General features: G+C 46.5%; 1 long non-coding RNA gene and 1 other non-coding gene across 2 annotated transcripts; one reads left to right on the top strand and one right to left on the bottom strand.

Moving 5' to 3' along the window:
• The first annotated feature begins 7,932 nt into the window (after positions 1 to 7,932).
• LOC146765603 (uncharacterized) lies at positions 7,933 to 9,411 on the top strand. The gene is made up of 2 exons (XR_014949851.1): positions 7,933 to 8,150; positions 8,854 to 9,411. It is a non-coding gene; the product is annotated as an uncharacterized LOC146765603 (long non-coding RNA).
• A 2,172-nt stretch (positions 9,412 to 11,583) lies between these two features.
• TRNAK-CUU (transfer RNA lysine (anticodon CUU)) lies at positions 11,584 to 11,657 on the bottom strand. Its single transcript has one exon. It is a non-coding gene; the product is annotated as a tRNA-Lys (tRNA).
• Positions 11,658 to 22,851: the final 11,194 nt, after the last annotated feature.

Here is a 22,851-nt window from a genome sequence, read left to right as displayed (position 1 = left end):
TCCCACCAAAATCAGTGTGGGTTTTTTTTCTCTTGTTTTCAACCATAAAAATGTGAGAAGGGCACAGTAACCTTGGAAGCTTTTAAAGTTACAAATCTGAAGCCATAATTTATATTTTTTTTTTATTTCTGAAAACTTCAGGCAAATATATATTTTTTTTTTTTATTTCTTCCGAGCATTTTGGCCTTGGGCAGTCCTGGGCTAAAAGGTGCCAGAATGCTCCAAGAAAAGCTGATTTTGCTCTATTTCCACATTTACTGGTGCCATGAAGTGATAAAACAGAGTTAATGAGAAGAAAACATTAAGGAATAAGATGTTTGGAGATGCGGTTGCCCAAGCACTTACTAAATGAACCCTGTAACTTTCAAGGACTCTTGTCAGCTATGGAACACAAAAAAATAAAATTAGTATTGTTTATTTATGCTACAGGCATCCAATTTTATGAAAGATTCCAGGGTGAGTCCAATGAGGATGTGAATAAAAGTGGAAAAACATCAGAGAAAATTCTGTTTTCTTGAATTGCAATGGGTTCTTACTCTTTAATACATAAATAACTCCTAGGACTTTATTCCTCAGTATGGGTTTTCATTTATTTTGCACTTGATTTTATATTTACATTTCATTTAACTTTTTATATACTTTTTATTGCATTTTAAAAGCAAAAAACAAACCACTTTTTCCATTTCCCGAGTATGAAATTCTACTGCATGTGGTGGAACAGTGTCAGCAAAAGTTCCTCTGTGTGTTTAACCACTGGGGCTGTCACCATTCAGGAGAATTTGCAGTCAAGGGTCGGGATTTGGTGTGGCAATTCCTCAGATACTGGGATGTGGCACCGGGATCCTTCCGGGCAATTGCTGTGGCTGAGCCCAGAGGGGAGCCAGGCTCAATATTTGGGAAATTTGGTGTGATTTTTGGGAAAACTGGTGTGATTTTTTTCATCCCCAGCTCCTTTCTGTGACAGCCAGATGTGTCATTCCCAGCCACAGACTTCTCTAAATTCTCTGGTGTCACACTACGGCACAAAATAACGCACGCATTCACTTTAGATGAAAAAGACAGAAAATAGGAAGTTTTATTTCTGACCTCGTAATATCTAGAATTCTTAAAGTGACAGTGGATTGGAGGGTGGAATTGCCACCTCTCCAACCACACCGCTCAAACCAACAGTCCATCAATTCTCTCTTCTTACCAAGAATTCAAAATAATTATTATTTACATGAACAGCATGTGAGAATTCCAGTAGAAATAAGTAAACATCAGAAGGTATAGAAAACTTTTAAAGGAACTTTAAAACTTTTAAAAGAACTCTGGTTTCTGCTCTTTGGAGGTGTTTTAGTCGCCGCTGGAGCAGTTTGGTGCTGTGGAGTCACCAAGGCAACAGGGATTTGGGCAAAGCTTGGATGGGATGATCCTGGAGGTCATTTCTAGCCTTGGTGACTCTTCATTAAAATCTGAAAATTTAAGCCCCACTTCTGTGCCCTTTTTAAACTGAACCTCAGGATTTTATCCTTCCAAAACTTTAAGAAATGGGTGGAGTTATTGTAGGGCCTGAAGCACTGAAGAATTTTTGTTCCAGTCTGATGTCCTGTGCTCCTGCCTCATCCTCACAACCACTGCCCATGGGCGAACTCACCCAGATGGCAACAGCAGGTCCCTAAAAATTCATTTTTTGAGGGGCTGGGATGCATTTCCTGAATGTTTCCTTCCCAGTCCTTGCTCCCATACACGGCAGGGACACACAAAGGCACCTTCCCTCCATTCCTCACTCACACTCTGCTCTGTTTCTCACGTAACCTGAGCTTTTTTCATCACTCTGTGAGAGGAAATCTCTGAATTACAACAATTCTTTCCCTGTCTGTGCATTGGTGCCACCCGGGCACAGAGCTGAGGTGGCAGGGAGCCTTGGGGACACGCAGGGGGACACACACCTGTGCTTGGAGGTGCACCCAGAGAAGGGATTTGTCATTTTCGACCCGAAACCTCTCATTTCTAGGGCAAAAAATAGAATAAATAGCATTTTTCTTTCTGATCAGGAATGTGTGTTTAACCCTTTCTGTGGGCATTTCTGAATTTCTCCCTCACCCATCCATGGGTGTTTTTCTTTCAAGAAAAAACAGCTGAGTATCAAACTCCATGTTTTACCCAGGAGGCTCCAGACGTGAGGCTTTGGTAGCAGGCTGCAGCCTTTAAAGACATTTTAAAGCCGTTTTGGGGACATTGACATTTTCCCTGCGCCACCATAGTGCTCAGGCCGAGCTACCTCAATTAGCAGTTTAGTAAATGATTAATTGCAGGAGGCTGGCCAAGCCATTTTAAAAGCTGCATAAATATTAATAAATCTGTTTTACAAGGTGGGAAACAGAAGAGCCAAGCCATGAAGGAGCTACAGGGATGGGCTGTGGTGGGGATAACGTTGGGATTGGTGCTGAATTCCAGGGGCAGGTCCCAGGGGGGATCTGGGAGTGAGGATCTGCAGGGATCACTCGCCAAGTTCCCTGGGAATACAGGGCTGAAAAGCCAAGGAAGACAAGCCAAGTTTTACTGAGCTGGGGGAGAAATTAGGAGAATTAGAGACCACATCATCCTTTCTCATGTCCCAAAGTGACAGTGGCATTTCAGGCTTCTCAGCACGTCATGCTGGTAAAAATTTAGAAATTGATGCAATGTGAGGATTTCAGTGGGGCTGAAGCGCTTCAGAGAAGTTTTGCAAAACTGAAATTTACTCCTGCAAATATTTTGATCGGCACTCCTGACTCCATCTTCCCTTTCACACAGGGCCTTGTTCACCATGGACCAGGACAAGGTGGAACAGAGGAAATGCCCAGGGGGAGAAGCTGAAGTGATGGCAGAGAGTGAACAAAGCCAGGTCCCTGCTCTCCACAGCTCCAAACATTTTTATAAAGTCCTTTAAGATAAGGATTTATTGCAGCCTGGGCTGTGGGGCTGAGCTGTGCCAGGTTTCACGTTGCTGACTAATTCCCCTCGCTGGTTCCGAGCCGCTGACTCCAGATTTGCGTCATCAAAGGCGCTGAGTCCAAATAAGCGCGGAGGAATCGTGGCTGAAACGTTCTCTGGAGGACCTGGTGTGAGAGAAGGCTTTGGTGCTCTCGGCTGAATTGATCTGTGGGCAAATCCAGAGCATCCCTCTGGCTGCCCTGGGACCCTGGCAGGGCTCAGGAGCCCCCTGGACAGAGCCCCCAGAGACACTGGCTGTGATCTCTGCCCGTGGAAAAGAGTTTTCAATCTCACAGGATCAATTACCAGCTCTGAGGGTTTGATATAAGCAATAATTAAGTGTGGCACGGGTGCAAAAGTAAAATTTTACGATTCTGGATGAGGGGTCCAAAGGGGACAAGCTGGAGGAAATTGGATGTGCCTTGTCCTTTTTCTCCTTCTTCATGCCCTCCATGTCTCACTGTGGTGTTGGCATTTTTCTGTTGGTTCAGGCTGGGGACACACTGTCCAACGGAGGTGACAGATATTGGCACGTTCTTGTAAATGCAGCCCAGGGAGTTTCTGGTATTGAATGTTTGTCACATCCCACTGAGGGCAGAGCCCCACACGCTGCCCTGCAGGACAGAGCTGGGCAGGGCAGCAGAACATGTGAGAGATCAACAGAATAAACAACCTGGAAACAGCACAGACCAATTATGGCTTCTGCTTTGGCAGCGGGGCTGACAGACAGAGACTTTTACAATCTCAGAATCATCAATACCTCAGATTCCACAGATCTGCTCCCATCCCCACACCACAGGCAGACCCAGCTGCAGCCCCGGGCAGGATCATCCCTGGGGACAGCAGAACAAGGGACACCTGTGTCCCGTGGGATCTCCGCGTTCCTCTTGAACAGAGACGAGGAATTGGGCTTGAATAGCTCCTTTAATACCCCTTGAAGTCAGCAGTTATTCTGGCAAGAAGAATCTTGTTTACTTTACCCTCCCTGCATCTTGGGCAATTGTCTCTGGTTTCCTCATTTTGGGTGTCTGACAGCGCTGCCCGTTTCACTGGGGGGCAGGAAGGAGGTACAGGACATTAAATTCTCTTTTTTTTGTCATCCTGCTGTCCTTCAGTGGGAAATTCTGCTGCTGACAGATCAGCTGCGCTCCAGCTGATGCAGGAGATCCCATTGCTGTTGTTTGCCAGCATAACTGCTCACTTTAATCCGTCATTTTCAACAGATGCCAGGTTTTTAACCATTGGTTCATATTTTTCCTTTCAGAAAAGCAGATTTCATGCACATCTCACTCTTAAATATCATAGATTTTCTGACAGCAAACTCTAGGAGTGTTATTTATTGCAAGGATGAGAGAACAAAAGTAATTGCGCTCCACTTTATCCATAACTCTCAATTGATGCCAAGATTTTAACCCTTGATTCATATTTTTGTGGCATTTCCAGAAAAGCAGATTTCATGCACGTCTCACTCTTAAATATTGCAAATTTTTGACACCAAACCCATTGGAAGGCTGAGAGAACAAAACAGAACACTGAGAAATGACTGCTAAAAATAGAACAGTCAGAGAGGGGAAGCGTGTGGGAGGAAAGGAGATGAAGGAGAGATTATTTCAAAGCTTTTTGTGGGCTTTGAGAACAAGCTGTAAAAATCCTGCACAACAAAAGGTGGAGGCACCTCCTGGGGATGAGTCAATCCAAGGGAGGTTTGTGCCCTCAGGTTTGGAGAGAGGTGAATCAGTTCCCTGAGAAAAACCCAGGAGCCACCGAATGGCACCTCAGGATTTCAGATTTTATATTTTCCCTCAGGTCCTGTCACTGCCCACCAGCCCATCCCAAACTTCCACCACCAACTCCCTCAGTGTTCCACCACCCTGGAGAAATGAGCCCTTTGGTTGGCTGTTTTCTCCTGGAAATAAAATTATTTTCTCATTTTTGGGCAGACACAATTCCTGTCCAGGCTGGGAACCAGGGACACCTCACTGCCTCAGGGCCCAGAGATGGAAACAAAAGTGGGAGGAGCAAATTTGGTGTCAATGACTTCATGACCAGAAGCTGGAATTGGAAGATTAACCCAAATGTGCCAGTGGACCAAACTCACAAAAGTGTGAAAACCCGTGACCCATCATCCATTTTTATGTGTAGCCCCTTGGGGAGCTGCCCCAAATGTCCCTGAAGGCCCTACAATAAATAGGAATGCTGTTTATTCCCTTAGTTTTGTCTGGCCTCTGGTTTTAGGTGGCCCCAAAAGGCGTCACCAATCCCTTGTGACGGCTGTGACGGCGCTCGGAGCTGAGCAGGGACAGCTGATGGCACAGAAGTCACTCCCCAACTTGCCGGGTGCTCCCAGCTCCCCGTTGCCCAGGGGGATTTAAAACTCCCTGGAAAGGTTTCTCCTCCCTGGGATATTTCAGGCACGGAGGGAAGGATTCACTGGCTGAAGGCAAACTTTGGGTCATTTCATGACAGTGTAACACTTAAGCAGAGAAAGTTGAATTTCCAAACTTCAGCGGTTTTGTAGAGTGGGTTTACCTTAAGGCATAAAATCTTGGATTCCTGGAATGGTTTGGGTTGGAAGGTGTTGGAACCCTGGCTGCTGACAGACACCGACCCCCAAGAGAACTCTGCATTTGACCTGAGGCTGTGGAGAAGCTTCCAAAATGGAATGATGGACCTGGGATTGTGGGTGTGGAGTTTCGATAGAAGGGTGTGACATCACATGGTGGGACACTCAGAGTTCAAGGGTTTAGATTATAGTAATATATATAAAGCAAGATAGAGGTTTTGGGGTGGAGCCTGGTCCTTCTTCTACACCTCCTTCTCCTTCTTCTCCTTCACCTCCTCCTCCATGGGTTTGGGTTGGGTTTGTGTAATTGGATAAAAAAGCCGCATTGCAGGCACAGGTGGTTGGTTATTGGGTTAAAAGCAAAAATAATTTAGGTGTCATTTCTTAATTGGAGAGTTTATCCTTAAAAGACCTTGTAGAGAGAGACACGGCTCCATTTTTGCCTTATTAGAAAGAAGTGCTGTAGAACTCAGGGTCTGTGACATAGATAAGAACTGATAAACAGCTGAGTCCCAACAAGAAAAACCATCCTGATTGAATCTCCACCTTGGCAGAGAAAAGAAGCAAAAAAATCCTCAGGAAGGGACCTTAAACCTCATCCCATTCCCCCCACCCACAGACGCCTCCTGTCGGAACTCCAAATGTCCCTCAGACATTTTTGGAGGTTCCAGGCCCAGGTCAGAAGCATTTGAGACCCTGGCAGGCAGCTGCAAACAGCTGTGATTTTGGGTTTGAACCATGGAACAATTTACCAGCCTTGCAGGAAGAACAAGAAGTCACAAAAGTTTAGATATTAGAGTAGAAGTAGTCACAAAGTAGAGGGAAGAATTTCTGAGTGCTGTACAGGGGGTTTTGGTTTTGTACATGGGGGTCAGAGGTTTTAAGATGGATTTGGGATTTGGGCCTGCCCTGTCCTCCCTCTTTCTCCTTCCTCACCTCCATGTTCTTGGTGATGTTGGCACTCACAGATTGGTTTAGAGTAGAAAGGCACCATTTAATATAGGTAATAGGCATTGGGAAAAACTGTGAACATGTAACACGTAATGTACCATATAAAAGATAGAAAAACACCATTTAATATAGGGAATAGGCATTGGGGAAAACTGTAAACATGTAACACGTAATGTACCATGTAAAAGATAGAAAAACACCATTTAATATGGGTAATAGGCATTGGGAAAAACTGTGAACATGTAACACGTGATGTACCATATAAAAGACAGCAGCAGCCCTGAGCTGGGGCGGGGGGGGAGTGGAGAAGAAGACAAAGAAGAAGAAGAAGAAGAAGAAGAAGAAGAAGAAGAAGAAGAAGAAGAAGAAGAAGAAAGAGAGGAGAAGGAGTCAGAGAGGATGTCAGGGTGTGTGTGTGCCTCTGCCTGAGCTGTGAGCAAACCACAGCAGCCCCAGGAGAAAATCTTTTAGATAACTCACAATAAACTGCCTTGAGACTGAACAACAGAGACTGCTGAGCCTTTCTTGGGAAGCTCGGGCTGGAGGAGAGACTTTTCCACCACACGGAGCCACCCACTGACCTGAGGTGAGCTCTGCCAACCTCTCACTGTCCCAGGGTGCTCCAAGCCTTGGACACTGCAGGGATCCAGGGGCAGCTCCTGAGGAAAGCCGGGCCATAAATCGGAGATAAAGGCGGGTGCAGGGCAGAGATCAGGATCCAGCCCTCACTCAGTGTCCCCTGTGCCACACATCACTGTTGTTTCTGTTATAACGGCGTTTTTATTGCCTGCTGATCAGGACTGGACAGGAGCTGCTGGTTCTTGATAATCGCATGTACCACAAACCCTCCCTGGAGGAAAGGTGTGAAAATCACGTGAAATGTAAACAATTTCTTATTCATGTTTGGTTCAGCTGCCTCAAGGAACAGGGAGGACTGGAGCAGAGAAAAATCCCCTTTGAGCAATTAGTGTGTGGTTGCAGTACAAACCCCTTGCCGGTCCCTGTCCCAGCACTGTCCCCATCCCTGTCCCGGTGCCGGTCCCTGTCCCAGCACTGTCCCCATCCCTATCCCGGTGCCGGTCGCTGTCCCAGCACTGTCCCCTCAGTGTCCCGGTGCCGGTGCTGTCCCGGCAGTGTCCCCATCGCTGTCGCCGTGTCGGTCCCTGTCCCAGCACTGTCGCCTCAGTGTCCCGGTGCCGGTCCCTGTCCCAGCACTGTCCCCATCCCTGTCCCGGTGCCGGTCCCTGTCCCAGCACTGTCCCCATCCCTGTCCCAGTGCCGGTCGCTGTCCCAGCAGTGTCCCCATCCCTGTCCCGGTGCCGGTGGCTGTCCCGGCACTGTCCCCATCGCTGTCCCGGCGCTGGGCAGGCACGGAGCATCCCCCGAGCTGCTCCGGCCGCTGCTGCCATCCTGAGCCCGCTCAGGTGAGCTGCGCTCGGGGCTGCTCCTCTGCTGCTCCGCCCTGCCAGGTAACGGCAGGGAACGAGAAACCAATAAATAAATAAGGGCGAGTCCCAAAACTGCTCCAGGTCCCAGCCGCAGCTGGAGCTGCCTCTGCCACATCTGGAGCAGGAACAGTTTAGTTTTGTATTTTCCCTGTTCTCTCCTCCCCCAGTCCGCCTTCCATGAGGGAAGTGTGATCCCATCAAAGAGAACTGCAGGAGATCCCTGCTCAAAGGTTTGCGGTTTTATCACCTTATTATTAAATGTCTCATTATTATTAAATGTGTTATTAAATGTAAATTAAATATCTCGTATTATTCAAGGAATTATCATGAAATGTGTGAAAAGCAGGATTAATTCTGGCTGGTGGTTGTGGAAGTGATGTGGGAAGGGAAGGGAAGGGAAGGGAAGGGAAGGGAAGGGAAGGGAAGGGAAGGGAAGGGAAGGGAAGGGAAGGGAAGGGAAGGGAAGGGAAGGGAAGGGAAGGGAAGGGAAGGGAAGGGAAGGGAAGGGAAGGGAAGGGAAGGGAAGGGAAGGGAAGGGAAGGGAAGGGAAGGGAAGGGAAGGGAAGGGAAGGGAAGGGAAGGGAAGGGAAGGGAAGGGAAGGGAAGGGAAGGGAAGGGAAGGGAAGGGAAGGGAAGGGAAGGGAAGGGAAGGGAAGGGAAGGGAAGGGAAGCCCAGATTCACTGCTGGTGTCATTCCATGAAACCTCTGTGCTTTGGTCCATCCCTGCACGTGCCCCTCGTCTCACGGTGCCCTGTGCACGTTCCTGTGGCATTCCTGGAATCCTGGAGCTCAGAAAATCTCTGTGGGCCCAGGGATCTGCCAGGGAGGGTGGATCCAGCACTAACTGCTCTTCCTGCCGTTCTAATCAATGTTTCGGGAATTCACAACGCCAGAGCCCACAGGAGGGAGCCAAATACTTTTTTGTTCTCAAGGAAGAAGAAAATCACCTTTGTGTTCAGCGTCTTCATCGGATGTCCAGAGGTGAAAAGGAGGAAAAAACTACGGCAACACTAAAAAACTTCAGTGGAGCTTCATACGGAGAGAATTCGGATTTATCCTGGAGATTACGTGAAAGAATTCAGGAACAAAAGATCATCCTGAGACGTTTTATGCAATCACATCAGGGAACGATGGAATCCCAGAATGGTTTGGATGGGAAGGGACCTTAAACCAGTCAAATGCCACCCCTGCCATGGGCAGGGACACCTCCCACTGTCCCAGGTGGAGAAAGAGGCAGGGAAAGCAGTCTGGGATCTGGGAACCTCCTCCTGTGCCTTGGTTAGTTTGGGGTTTTTTCCCTCTAAACAAAGCTTCAGTTTTGTTTGTGGCTGTTGCTGGATGAGGAAAGTACAAAGCAAGGAAAGCTTTCAACAGGCTAAAAATAAACTCTGTTATTGTCATTTTTAATGAATATTTCACAGGGATGGAATTTTTTTCAGCTTCGCTGGAAACACTGGCACAACTTTTCCTTATTAAAAGAAATCCTTAATTGTTTGGGTTTTTTTAAATTTTTTATTTGCTGAATTCCGTGAGTTTTTGCGCTGCTTGCACAAATCTGACATTGCTTTGGGATCACGCTTCGATAAGAGCTTGGGTACACTTTGATTTTGCTTTGGGATGGAGGGATCTTTCCCAGCTCCAAAGTTGGGAATGAGGGGTGGTGTCTGCATCCCAAAGTTCTAACACCAAGGACAATCCATCCCTCAGCCCCCAGCTGGGATAACCACGAGGAATGACTTGTTCTTGTTTGCTGTCACCATTAAAGAGGTGATTGGAGCTGGAAGTTGGCAAACCTCACTCTTCCCTCCCATCTCCCTGAGTAATGCCAGTGGGATTTAATTCCAAATCCTTATTTCCTGAAGTGGGTGGAAAATGGGATTGTGCCTCTCACGGATTATGCTGGAGAACAGCAAAAGCATCCCAGCTCCTCCAGGAACACAGCACATCCACGGGATGCTGGGGAGACAAAACAAAGGGTGTTTCATCCATTTGATCAGTGATAATGAACTCATTTGGGACAGCCAAAGTACCCCCACACACAAAAATGCACCAGAACAAACAACGAGGGAATATTCTGTACATAATTCGGAACAGCCACGGGATGGAAAAGAAAATAGACATGTCCTGGGCAATGTTTTTTCATATGTACAAGGAATACATTCCTTTCCCCTGTGCTGGAGTTATGAATTTGTCAGGGTTCACGTTTTTCCTTTTATTATTTCTCATTCTTAAAGGTCATCAGGCTCTAAAAGCTGGGCCTGGCTGCATCTGAGCTCGAATCCAGCAAACCCCACGTGGCCAAGGACTCAACCCCCTCAACGGACCAGGGGGATGCTCCTGCTCTGCCCTCAGGTCCTGGGGTGAGGATTTGATCCCTGAATGGGACCAGGGGGATGCTCCTGCTCTGCCCTCAAGTTTTGGGGTGAGGATTTGATCCCTGAACGGGACCAGGGGGATGCTCCTGCTCTGCCCTCAAGTTCTGGGGTGAGTGGCAGGATGGATTCTGTGAAGGGCTGGGATTCCATGGAATACATGGCATCGTTCATGGCAGAATTGTGGGATATCCTGAGCTGGAAGGGACCTCTTGGATCATTGATTCTGCACAAACATCCCAAAATCCCATCCCTGGCAGCTCTGTCCAAACTCTCCTGGAGCTCTGGCAGCCTCAGGGCCGTGCCCATTCCCTGGGGAGCCTGGGCAGTGCCAGCACCTCTGGGGGAAGAGCCTTTCCCAAAATCCAGCCTTTCCCAAAATCCAGCCTTTCCTGATCTCCAGCCTGACCCTCCCTGGCAGAGCTCCAGCCGTTCCCAGAGCTCCAGCAGGTCCCATCACTGCCCACAGAAGGTGGAGGCACCTCCTGGGGATGAGTCAATCCAAGGGAGGTTTGTGCCCTCAGGTTTGGAGAGAGGTGAATCAGTTCCCTGAGAAAAACCCAGGAGCCACCGAATGGCGCCTCAGGATTTCAGATTTTATATTTTCCCTCAGGTCCCGTCACTGCCCACCAGCCCATCCCAAACCCCCACCATCAGCTCCCTCCGTGTTCCCCCGGCCTGCAGGATTGAGCCCTTTGCCTGTCCGTGTTCTCCTGGCAATAAAAACTGTGGCACCAGAGGAAACCCTGTGAGCTGGCACGGGGGGCACGAAGTGAGATACAGATCCTGCTCTGTTGCAGGTGATAGATAGATATGATTGTTCTCTCAGCTAGCCGGATGTCACTTCTGCCCTTGGATGAGTCCTGGAGTGAAATGGGCTGTTCCATCCCACCCCCCAAAAGATCATGGCTCATCCCGCACCTCTGTACCTGCCCCTAAAACATCAGAGTCTGTAACCCCATTGGCCCATGCCTTGTCCCAGCCCACCTGGGAGCCCCTGACAAGGGGGCTCCGAGGGGCCATGAGGCCTCTTGGAACTCCTTCCCCCTCTTGGACCTCTCCCCCTCTCTTAGAACCTCTCCCTCCCCTGTTGGGGCTTCCCCTCTCCTAAACCCTCCTTTTGTCTCTCTCCTCCCCCGTGCTCTTAAACCCGGCCACGTGCTACGCCTGGGAGCACGAGGCTCGGGCCTTCCTGCACCCCCAAAAAACCTCTTTCCCCAAGAGCAAGCTTCAGAGATCTCTGCCTCCCTCCACCCACACCGTGCTGGAGCGTGTTCTTCCCGCATCTGGCGCCCAACGTGGGGCTCGAACCCACAACCCTGGGATTAAGAGTCCCATGCTCTACCGACTGAGCCTCCCACGGCTGCACAGGGAGGAGATTCCCAGCCCGTTCCCAGCCCTCAGCTGGGGGTTTTTGAGCAGCGTGGAGGAGCTGGGTGCCGAGCGTGGCGTTTTCTCCCTCCCTCAGTACAAGAAGTCGGGCTGGGTGTGCCGGGCGGTGCAACACGAGTGTGACCTGGCGGAGATGTGCACGGGGCACTCCTCCAGCTGCCCTGAGGATCGATTCCAGGTGAAAATGGAGCTGTGTAAAACCAGGCCTTTCTGCTGCTCCAGGAGAAGCCCTGGATTAACCAGATTTTACCCATTTACCCAAGGATGATTTGCTGAGATGAGGCTCCTTTGAATCTTGGTCTTCAGTAAGACCAAGATTAATTTTTATCCTGACTCTACAGAGCCAGAATCCCAAAGATGAGGCTCCTTTGCTGAGACTAAAAAAGGTCCAAGCTGCAAGGCCCCCATCCTTCCCCAGGTGCCTCAGTCCTACAGATCCAGCCTGGGGAGGTGACACAGTTGGTGGCTTTGCCTTGGAGCTCCATCTCCACTCTATATTCCACTCTGACACCAGCACTTGTCCACTGATTTTTTTTTTTTTAATTCCCAGTGGACATGAAGACAATTTTTAGGAAAATGTGGGTGGCTTTGGGGATCTCCACAAAGGCCAGACCTCCCAGCTTGCTCAGGCCCCCTGTGCTGCTCCTGTTTCTAACTTTATCCTGGAGTAAACCCTCTTTACTAAACCTTTTGTGAGCCCCAAAGTTTTCCCCTCCGAGTGGGAGGGAGGAAAAGGGTTGTTAAACCCCTTGCATGGTTTGGCTGTACTTTTCCCCTAAATACAACTCACTGATTTTGCTTTCAGCTCCCTGCTGGAAGCTCTTCTGTGCTGAGGGTGACACCGGGTGAGATTGATCTGCAGGTGCTTCCATCACCCCAGCAGTGCAAGATCCATCCCTGTGCCCCTGGAGGCACCAGTAAGACCAGGATTAATTTTTATCCTGACTCCACAGAGCCAGTCTGTGGTGCTGGAGAGGGAACCCCCATTTTCCAGCAAGGTCTGGATGCAGCCCTGTGCCCCTGGCACAGCCTGGGTTTGCTAAAATCCCTTCTGGAGAGAAATCCGTGCTGTGCTGCCCTTCACTTGTTATTAATCATCTGCCTGAGTCAGAACTCATAACCCTGAGCCTCTGCTCTGACAGCAGATAACGTGAGCAGCCTTACAAGAAAGAGCTTGTGTAAGAGGAGGAGGGATTTGGGAACCTTTTGGCCCAGTCCATTTGTCCAAACAATGTTCTGGACCAGAAAGTTTTCAGGGAAATGGCACCTTCCAGCCCCAAAAAAGCTCAAATCCCTCAGCTGGGAACTAAAGCTGGTGCTGAAATCCCTTCCCAAACTCTGGAATGGCTGAACTCGGGTTTCATAGTGAATCCCAGGCCCAGGAGTCTCCATCTTGTTGTGATTTACAGGGACACACAAAGTGGAGAGGGAATCGTGTTCCTGTGAGCGGGGTCATGTTTGTTATTTGAAGCCAGCTAGAATGTGCTGTAATTCATTTGCTTCATTGTTCTGGGGTTTTGTTTGCCCTCCTTTTTTTATTTTATTCTCCCCCCCTCCAAAGCAAAAGCAAACACTTGCACTGCTGTGTGAGGGACTGGGAATGTGCTGTCGCCTGGAGGCACCAGTAAGACCAAGATTAATTTTTATCCTGACTTTACAGAGCCAGAATCCCAAAAGACATCAGCTGGAGAGCCACATTGGGCTTTTTTCCCCATTTAAGAAATAACAAGATGTGTCCAGGCCTAAAATAACTCTTTTATTGCAGTTCTAGAGCACAAAACCAGGCTCAACTCTTCTTGCTTTGGTTTTGAGGCTCTCCCAGTGAAACCATGTCTGGCCCAGGTTTGGATATTGGTCAGTGTCCAATTTTTTATGGAACATCCCCATGGAAGAAGTGGGGATGATAAAGGACATTAAAGCCAACTTTCAGTTGATGGTAAAATGCCCCAAAAGCTCAAGAATTGGCCCTAAATTGGTCACAGCTGAAGAAGATTTGAGTTGGAGCTACACAGGGAAGGGAATTGGCTGGAAATGGGGTTTGTGCTTCCAAAGTGGGGGATCCATCCATGTGCTGAAAGGGTCTTTGCTCCTGGGAATCTCAGATACTTCAGTGGTGAGGGGGAGGCAGGGAAGCTTCTGGTCCCCCCCATCATCTGTTGGGAGACTGGGAATAAAACAGCCAAAGTCACTCAGAAAAACGGTGACAGCAACTCAGTTTGGGTCGATTTTCTCCCGTTTTGGTTCAAAACTGGTGAAGCTCTTCAGAAGTTTCTCCTCTGCTTTAGAATTTGGGGTTGGAAGGAGGTGGAAAATGGGAAGTCAGCAAGGAGAGGAAAGAGTTCTGCCTAAATCCCCCAGATTAATTGTTGGACTTCTCTGTGGGGTTTAAGTCCGTGGTTGCAACTAAAAGCTGTTCCACTGGAGGCCAAGATGTGAGATAGAGAGATGATACAAAGCATCAAAAGAGAGGATGGATGAAACGGAGGATAAAAAGGGAAAGAAATGAGGAACTTTTGTGGTTGCGTGCTAGGAGCTTTGGAAAATCATGCTCAAATTGGAAGCATGTGCTCTAGAAAGTTACAACATAGGTATTGCAAAAAATGCGTTTTTCCCAGAGGAAGGGGAGGAATTGGGACTCAGAATTATGAAATGATCTGGGGCACAGCTCTGGCCTTCTGCACAGGAGAGCAAACTGGGGCTGGAGATCATGGAGGGGATGGTGCAGCACAGAAGGCAACCTGGGCAACGCCAGCGGGGAGGTGACACCGCTGCCATGACATAGGAGAGAACTGGGATGGAGAAGGGGGAAATTCCTGATCTAATCCAGAGTTTAGGGACATCCCCAGTGTCTCTTTGAGTCCCTGCTGAGGCTGGGAGTGGCTCCCACACAACTGAGGTCCAAATGGTTGTGGTTGTTCCTTTGGTTCCCTGTTTGTGGACAGGGGATGTATCCATGAGGAGGGAGGGAGGGAGCTGGGGCCTGTGGATGCAGAAATCCATGGCTGGGAAGGGCCCTCCCCTCCTTCTTATCAAAGAAATGGCCAAACTCAGCATTTCCAGCTCCAGAACCAATCCTAAAAATGCTAAAATTCGGAGGGACTTGTAGCGAGTTCTGAGCGGGAGGATTGAGGAAGGAGGAGGGAATCCAGAGCTGGATGTGGAGATTAAAACCATGAATTGGGAACATCTGGAAGGGGCTCTTCCATCCCTTCCCCTTGAGAAGAGCTGGAGCAGGAGCTCCTGTCCCTGTCTCTGTCCAGCACTGATATTCCGGCTGTGCTCTAACAGGCAGGATTCCCAAATAATTTTTGGTGTTAAAAACACCACAGAAGGTTGTGTCCATGCTATTCCCAACCTGGAAGAGGCACCTGGGTTGGGAGGAATAAGGAATGGAAAGTTGAAAGTGAAATGGAGAGATTTCCTGCAGAAATACACATTTCAGGATGCACAGCGAGGTCATGGAACCCCAGGTCTGGGGGGGAAGAAACCTTAAATTCATCCTGCTCCACCCAGGGACACCTTCCACTGCACCAGGCTGCTCCAAACCATGTCCAGCCTGGCCTTGGCCACTTCCAGGGATCCAGGGGCAGCTGCTCTGGGAATTCCATCCCAGCCCCTTCCCTGCCCCCCCACAGGGAGGAATTTCTTTCCCATATCATCAGCTCACGTAAATCAGCATTTCTCCAGTGGAACCACCAAACCCAACGGGACCTGAGCTTAACTCCAGGCCACGTGGGCTCTTCCAACTCAAAAGCCTTAAAAATGAAGCTGGTGGAGGTTTTTGGGGGGAAGTGGCAGAGAGGGAAATGGGGAGGGAAATACAGTCCTGGGCAGGCAGTGGGAAAGGGGGAAAAGAATCAAGGAAACAGGCAGAGACCAAAGGAAAAGGATGGAAAAAGTGGGATGCTCAGAGCTCAGGCACAACAGCAGGAGAAGAGCTTTGCCACAGGTTCAGTGGAGCTGATGCCATAAAAAAGGTAAAATACTTTTAATTAGGAATCAAAATTAGAGCAATTAATAAGGAGGGAGTTCATTTAATGGGAATGTTCAAAGTTCTTAGGGTGAATTATGGTCCCAGGCTCTGCAGCATCCTGGCTGGCTCAGGTATTGCTATAAATTCATTTAAATCCTTCCACTTTATCCCTGGGAGCAAATCTACCTTGGGAGTGACCTCTAGACCTTGGAATCCTTGAGGAATCCAGGAACTCGATGTGATCCCCATCCCCAGCTGGCTGTTCCCAAAACTGGCTTCAGGATTTTCCACCCCCAGCCCAAATCCAAGGTTGGGTCCAGGTCTTTCTAATTTTAGCCCTGTGGAATTCCTAGAAGCCAGACAGAATTGACTTTCACACAAGAATCTCCTTTGTTTACACACCCGGCTTCTCTGTTCAGTCAACAAAACCTGGTTTTTATTAAGTTCCCCTGGAAAAATCAAAAGAAAAATAAAAGAGAGACATTTAAAATTAAGGGAAAAAATGCTTGGTTTGAGTGTTTGGGTGAAATCTGGGGGTGGGATGTTGGTGAGCTCAGAATGTTAATGAGAGATCAAAGCTTTGTTTTATAATGTAAAGGTTCTCAAATTCCAGAGAGTTTTCTAGGCTGAGGCTATCAGAGGAATCCAGGTGGGAAGGGACACGTGCAGGATTCTAATCTCACATATAAAGGATAAACTGAGGAGCTGCTCAGGTGGAATTCCAAGTTCAAGATCAAATTTGATTTTTCCTTGTTTTCTGTGACCCAAACACCTTTTATTCTAGCTTTAACTTATAGTGGAGTCAATATATTCACATTAATGTGATTTATCTGCCTCAATCCTTATTGAACAGTGGGTTTTTCATGCAGCTCCTTCCAGATGGATGAAAAGGAAGGATAGAGGAGAATTCCCAAGGATCTGCCTGGCTGTATAAACCAGGAATTTAAATCCTGTTACATTGGGTAAATGAGCACAGATGGCAGAAATCAATGGGGGGGATCATGATGGGATTCAAGATGATCCCATTCCCACCCCTGCCATGGCAGGGACACCTCCCACTGTCCCAGGCTGGCCTTGGACACTTCCAGGGATCCAGGGGCAGCAATTCCATTGATCCATAGGAAGCAAGAAAAGGGAAAAAAAAAAAAAAAAAAAAAAAAAAAAAAAATCAACCAATGGAATTATCATTCCCAAATATCCAGGTTGACACTGGGATCACCCCTCTGGCCACACCATTCCAGGACAGGGATTTGCTGTTCCCACTTCCCCTCCAAGTGAAATGAGCTGGGGCAGAGCAGTGCTGGAAAAGGGCTGGGAGGGAGCAAATAAAGAAAATAAAGCACTGGAGGAGGAGATTTCCAACCCAAACAGAGAAAATGAAGTTTGGTTTAAACCTGGTGATTCCCACCTGGGCTGCTGGAGCATTGCCCGAGTTAAAGTTTTATTCTGGGACAGCCACAAATGTCCCTTTTGTGGCATCAGCAACTAAAGATCAATTACCTGTGTGTGCCTAATTGCAGGGGTCACACTCAGTGCTGGGCTTTCATTTTCCACCCAGCTGTTATTTCTATCTCTTTTTTTATTTTTTTTCCCTTTCTCCTTCAGCAATGCCATTTGCATTCCTTTTAGCCAAATACCAAGGTTAAACTAAAAATAATCCTGCCCATCAGTTTTAGATTAGGCCCAGCTTTGCAGTAAACGTGTGTGTCAGGATTGCTGCTGCTCTGCCAGGAATGAATTTAATTCCAGCTTCAGGAATGAGATTAATGGGCTTTTTAACATCATCTGAAGGCGTTTTTGATTGCCAGGCGGTGACTGCTATTAATAATTGCATGGATCCACCTCCTCTCAGGGAAAATGAGGCTATTTAGGAATGGTTTCCTTTCCTGAAACTGGTCAGGGTTTGAAACTTGTGCCATCCTCTGCAACAGCAGCAGCACATCCCCGAATCCCTGTTCCTTTGAAAACAGTGGGATAATGCTGATTTTAATGCTGATTTTAATGCTGGAAGTGTCCAAGGGCAGCTGGGACAACTCTTGGAGCAACCTGGGACAGTGGAAAACGTTCCTGACCATGGCAGGGGAGGGACGGGATGATTTTTAATGTCCCTTCCAGCCCAAACCTTTCTGGGATTCTGGGATTTTCTGACTGGGATTCTCTGATTCTGGAATTCTGAGGATTTTCTGATTCTGAGATTCTCTGGTTCTAGGATTCTCTGATTCTGGGATTTTCTGATTCCCCAATTCTGGGATTCTGGGATTTTCTGATTCCCCAATTCTGGGATTCTGGGATTTTCTGATTCTGGAATTCTGGGGTTCTGGAATTCTGGGATTTTCTGATTCTGGAATTCTGGGGTTCTGGGATTCTGGGATTTTCTGATTCTGAGATTCTCTGATTCTGGGAATTCTATGATTCCCTGATTCTGGGATTCTGGGATTTTTCTGATTCTCTGATTTGGGGATTTTTCTGATTCCCTGATTCTGAAATTCTCTGATACTCTGATTCTGGGAATCTGGGTTTTTCTGATTCTGAGATTCCCTGATTCTGGAATTCTCTGATCCTCAGATTCTGGGATTCTCTGATTCTGGGATTTTCTGATTCCCCAATTCTGGGATTCTGGGATTTTCCAATTCTCTGATTCCGTGATTTTCTGATTCTGGGATTTTCTGATTCTCTGATTCTGGGATTTTGGGATTTTCTGATTCTGGGATTTTCTGATTCTCTGATTCTGGGATTTTCTGATTCTGGGATTTTCTGATTCCCCAATTCTGGGATTCTGGGGTTTTCTGATTCTGAGATTCCCTGATTCCGGGATTTTCTGATCCTCTGATTCTGGGATTTTCTGATTCTGGGATTTTCTGATTCTGTGGTTCCCTGATTCTCTGATTCTGGGATTTTCTGATTCTGTGGTTCCCTGATTCTCTGATTCTATTTAACACCTTGGTGTTCACCAGGTTTGAATCTCCCTCTTTCATCTTTGTGAATCCGAGTCACCCACTGCAGGTTTATGAATATTCCCGTGTTTTTTCCCCGTGAAAACACAGATTTGGTGGTTTGGAAGTTCACCCTGCAGGGCTGGATGTTAAATTTTCAACTTTCTGCACTAATAAACTCTAACTCCAAAGAGAACACTACATTTGACCTTAAACCATAAAGAAAGCTTCCAAAATTAATTGATAACACTAAGATTACAAGTGTATAGTTAATAAAAAATAAGTCATATCACAGAGTAAAAAACTTAAGAGTTTGAAGGTTTAGAATATGGTAATATATAAAAAGCAAGATAAAAATATTAGGGCGAAAACTACTTCTTCTTAAACTTCTTCTTCCTTCTTCTCCATGGGTTTGGGTGGTATTTTATAATTAAACAAAAAAATCCACATTGTGGACTTTGAGTAGTTATTGAGTTAAAAGTAAAAATAATTTGTGTCATTTCTTAATTAAATATTTTAGCCTTAAAAACATTATAAAAATAAAAATAGTTATATATGCAATTACTATATACTATATATATTATAACCATATATATGGTTAACAATAAAAATAGTTAATCATTTTATACCTTGTTAATAAAATACTACAAAACTCATCACTGTGAGACTAAAACATAAATTAAAAAAATAAACATCTAAACCTAAACACAAAATCCTATCTCAGGAACTTCAATCTGAAATGTGGGTGAAAAATTAAATTTTATCATTTTAATAAAGATTTGTAGGGAACTGTATGTTTATTTACAGCGTTGTGGACTTACTGCTTTTTAATCTACATGCATACCTTTGACAACTCCTGATTTTCTTTCAGTACTTTTATTAATTTTTATATGCATAGAATTTTATAATAGGTTAATGTATATTTATTTTGCTGATTTTATATTAGATTTACAGATAATTATATTTATACTTAGTTTTTGTTAGAAAGTATAGAAAGAACTCTTGGGTCACTCTGCCCTGTCTGTTTCAAGGTTTGAGGAGTTTTTTTTATTTTTTATTTTTTAGTGTGGAAATTTGTATTTTTTTTTCTTCAGCTGGGGTAGTTTTCTTAGTGTTGTAGTTATTAGATTAAACAGCATATTTAGCAAGATTGAAGTGGCAGATTTTACTTAAATTTAAATAGATTTTTACTCTGTTACGTTTTTACTCTGCCTCAAATCCCAACCTCAACAAAAATAAAAAAAATGAAAAACAAAAAAATTTATTAAAAAATTTACAAATCAAAAAACCAACAGCTGGAGACAGGAGATTCCATAAGGAAGTGCTAATCCTCTTTCTTCTTTGAATAGATTTTTACTCTGTTAAGTGTTTACTCTGTCTCAAATCCCAACCTCAACAAAAATAAAAAATAAAATACAAATAACGAATAAAAAATAAAAAATAAAAAATAAATTTAAAAATATTAATAATCCAAAAACCAACAGCTGGCGGCAGGAGATTCCATAAGGAAGTGCTAATCCTCTTTCTTCTTTGAATAGATTTTTACTCTGTTATATTTTGACTCTGTCTCAACTCAAATCCCAACCTCAACAAAAATAAAAAATAAAATACAAATAACGAATAAAAAATAAAAAATAAATTTAAAAATATTAATAATCCAAAAACCAAGAGCCGGCGGCAGGAGATTCCACAAGGAAGTGCTAATCCTCCCTGTTGCAGCGTGCAGGGGCTCAAAGGAAGGCGTCACCAGGTGTAGTCCCACGGTGGAATTAAAACCAGCTCCAGTTCTGAAAGCAGACTCTCCTTCAAAGGCCCACGGGCCCGGAAGGCCGAAATCCAGGGCAGGGAATTGGCTGGGACCCCCCAAAGGCTCTGGGCATGCCGAGGGGGAGATGAATTTGGATCCCTGTGGGTGGGAGAAGAGCTGAGGCGTGGTCCTGCTTGGATGGGGCAGAGGGGAGCACCAGCCCTGCTCTGCCTCTGACCCAACCAAACCCATCCGGGCGCTCTGGCACCCGTTGGGATCTGAGCTATTGATGATTCTGAGATTGTAAAAGTCTCTGTCTGTCAGCCCCCTGCCAAAGCAGAAGCCAGAATTGGTCTGTGCTGGTTTCCAGGTTGTTTATTCTGTTGATCTCTCACATGTTCTGCTGCCCTGCCCAGCTCTGTCCTGCAGGGCAGCGTGTGGGGCTCTGCCCTCAGTGGGATGTGACAAACATTCAATACCAGAAACTCCCTGGGCTGGATGTACAATAACGTGCCAATATCTGTCACCTGCGTTGGACAGTGTGTCCCCAGCCTGAACCAACAGAAAAATGCCAACACCACAGTGAGACATGGAGGGCATGAAGAAGGAGAAAAAGGACAAGGCACACCCAATTTCCTCCAGCTTGTCCCCTTTGGACCCCTCATCTAGAATCCTAAAATTTTACTTTTGCACCCGTGCCACACTTAATTATTGCTTATATCAAACACTCAGAGCTGGTAATTGATCCTGTGAGATTGAAAACTCTTTTCCATGGCCAGAGATCCCAGCCAGTGTCTCTGGGGCTCTGTCCAGGGGGTTCCTGAGCCCTGCCAGGGTCCCAGGGCAGCCAGAGGGAATTCCTGGATTCCCACAGGCACCCAGGGGAAGGAGCAGTGTGAGATCCTCCTGCTCCTCTGGGATTTTTTAGACCCACCCAATGCTGTGTAAACCCAAAAAACACCATCCCGAGGCATCAGCTGGGATGAAACAACATTCCCTCAGCACCCTGCGTGCTCTGTGGCAGCTCTCTCCACAGGGAGCAGGCACAGCTCTCCCAGCCACTGTCCCCGGGAAGGCTGCGAGAAGATCAGAGGGGAGAATGAGAAACAATTCTGATCTCCACCTGCACCTGCTGCTGTGCCCGTGTGGAATGTGTCACGGAGATCTCCTTGCCAAAGGGTCATTTCTTAATTGCACACTGGACGGTGTTTGGATTGATTAGACAAATAAGTCAAAGCTGTATCAGACTGGCTGTGAGGGTTACTGAGTTTCTTAATTAGTATGATATAAGATGATACAATAAAGGAATTGATCAACCTTCTGCAATCATAGAGTCAATGCTAATTATTACCCGGCTGGGTGCCTATGGTGACACGTTCTGCTCTCCAGAGAGCCAAAATATTCATTCCCCTAAAACCAGGGGATGAACCATCCTCAGGGCAGCTCTTGGCTCTTTGGAAAGGGCTGAAATGTCCCCGATGCAGAATTTTGGCTGAATATGTCCAATGAACAGAGCTCCAGAGGGGTGGAGAGGCAAGTCTGGGCTCTGCTCGCTGTCCTTTCTCACAGATCCTAAAGAGAGACAGGAAAATGTGCCCAGCATTCATTGGTGTTCCTGGAAAACTTCATCTCCTTTCAGTGAGATCCTAAAGAGAGACAGGAAAATGTGCCCAGCATTCATTGGTGTTCCTGTAAAACCTCATCTCCTTTCAGTGGCTTCAGCTGAGGGCAAGGAGGTGTCAGAGATGTGGGGCTGGGACAAAGTCTGGGAGATGTTCCCTCGCTCTCCTGGTTATTTTAAATCTCCTGCAGCCTTTCTTTCCCTGAGGTGCAGGATGTTTCCACAGGTATTTGCTAAAAGATGTGAGTAATTCAATGTATCCCAGTGGAATGGGCCGTGTGGAAATCGGTGAATTGATTTCTCAACAATAAATGCACTGCAGAACCCAAAATGCCTGTCCAAAATCCTGTCTTGGGACTGTGTGACCTGCTCTGCATCCTCCTTCCCTCTGAGGCTGCTCCTGGCCCCAGCCAGAGCCTTTAAAACCTTTCACATTTGTATTTTGAGTTAATTCATGTCCTACTTTTGTGATCCTCAGTGCTTCCAGTGTGTGTTTTTATCCAGGGCCTGGTAATATCGATTATTGAGGGGTTACAAAGAAATGCCAACAATGGATCAATTAATTTTAAACATTCAGGCGATTCCTTCCCTGGCAGTGCTTCCAGCAATGTGTTTATTAGCATTAATGGCTTATGGAAGGATGTGTTCAAACCAGGGAATTAATATTTCTATTTTTAACATTCTCTTCCTCAGTTTTTAACCTTTCACAAATCACTTCTCCATGCAACTGCAATATAAAATAGGGCTGAGATAATTTCCAGTCAAAATCACCTCCTGTTCATTTGTCCTGGGATGAGCTGAAATATTCTGTGAAATTGAGCTTTTAAGGAATTCCCCACTTCCTTTGGCTGGGAGGAAGGGAAGTTGTAAATTGGATTTTGGAGCTGTTCAG

This window comes from Lonchura striata, chromosome 22 (genome assembly GCF_050655825.1).
Source record: "Lonchura striata isolate lonStrDom1 chromosome 22, ASM5065582v1, whole genome shotgun sequence".
NCBI lineage: Eukaryota > Metazoa > Chordata > Aves > Passeriformes > Estrildidae > Lonchura > Lonchura striata.
Note: the sequence above shows the minus strand (reverse complement) of the source record. Positions and strands in the feature narration are given on the sequence as shown.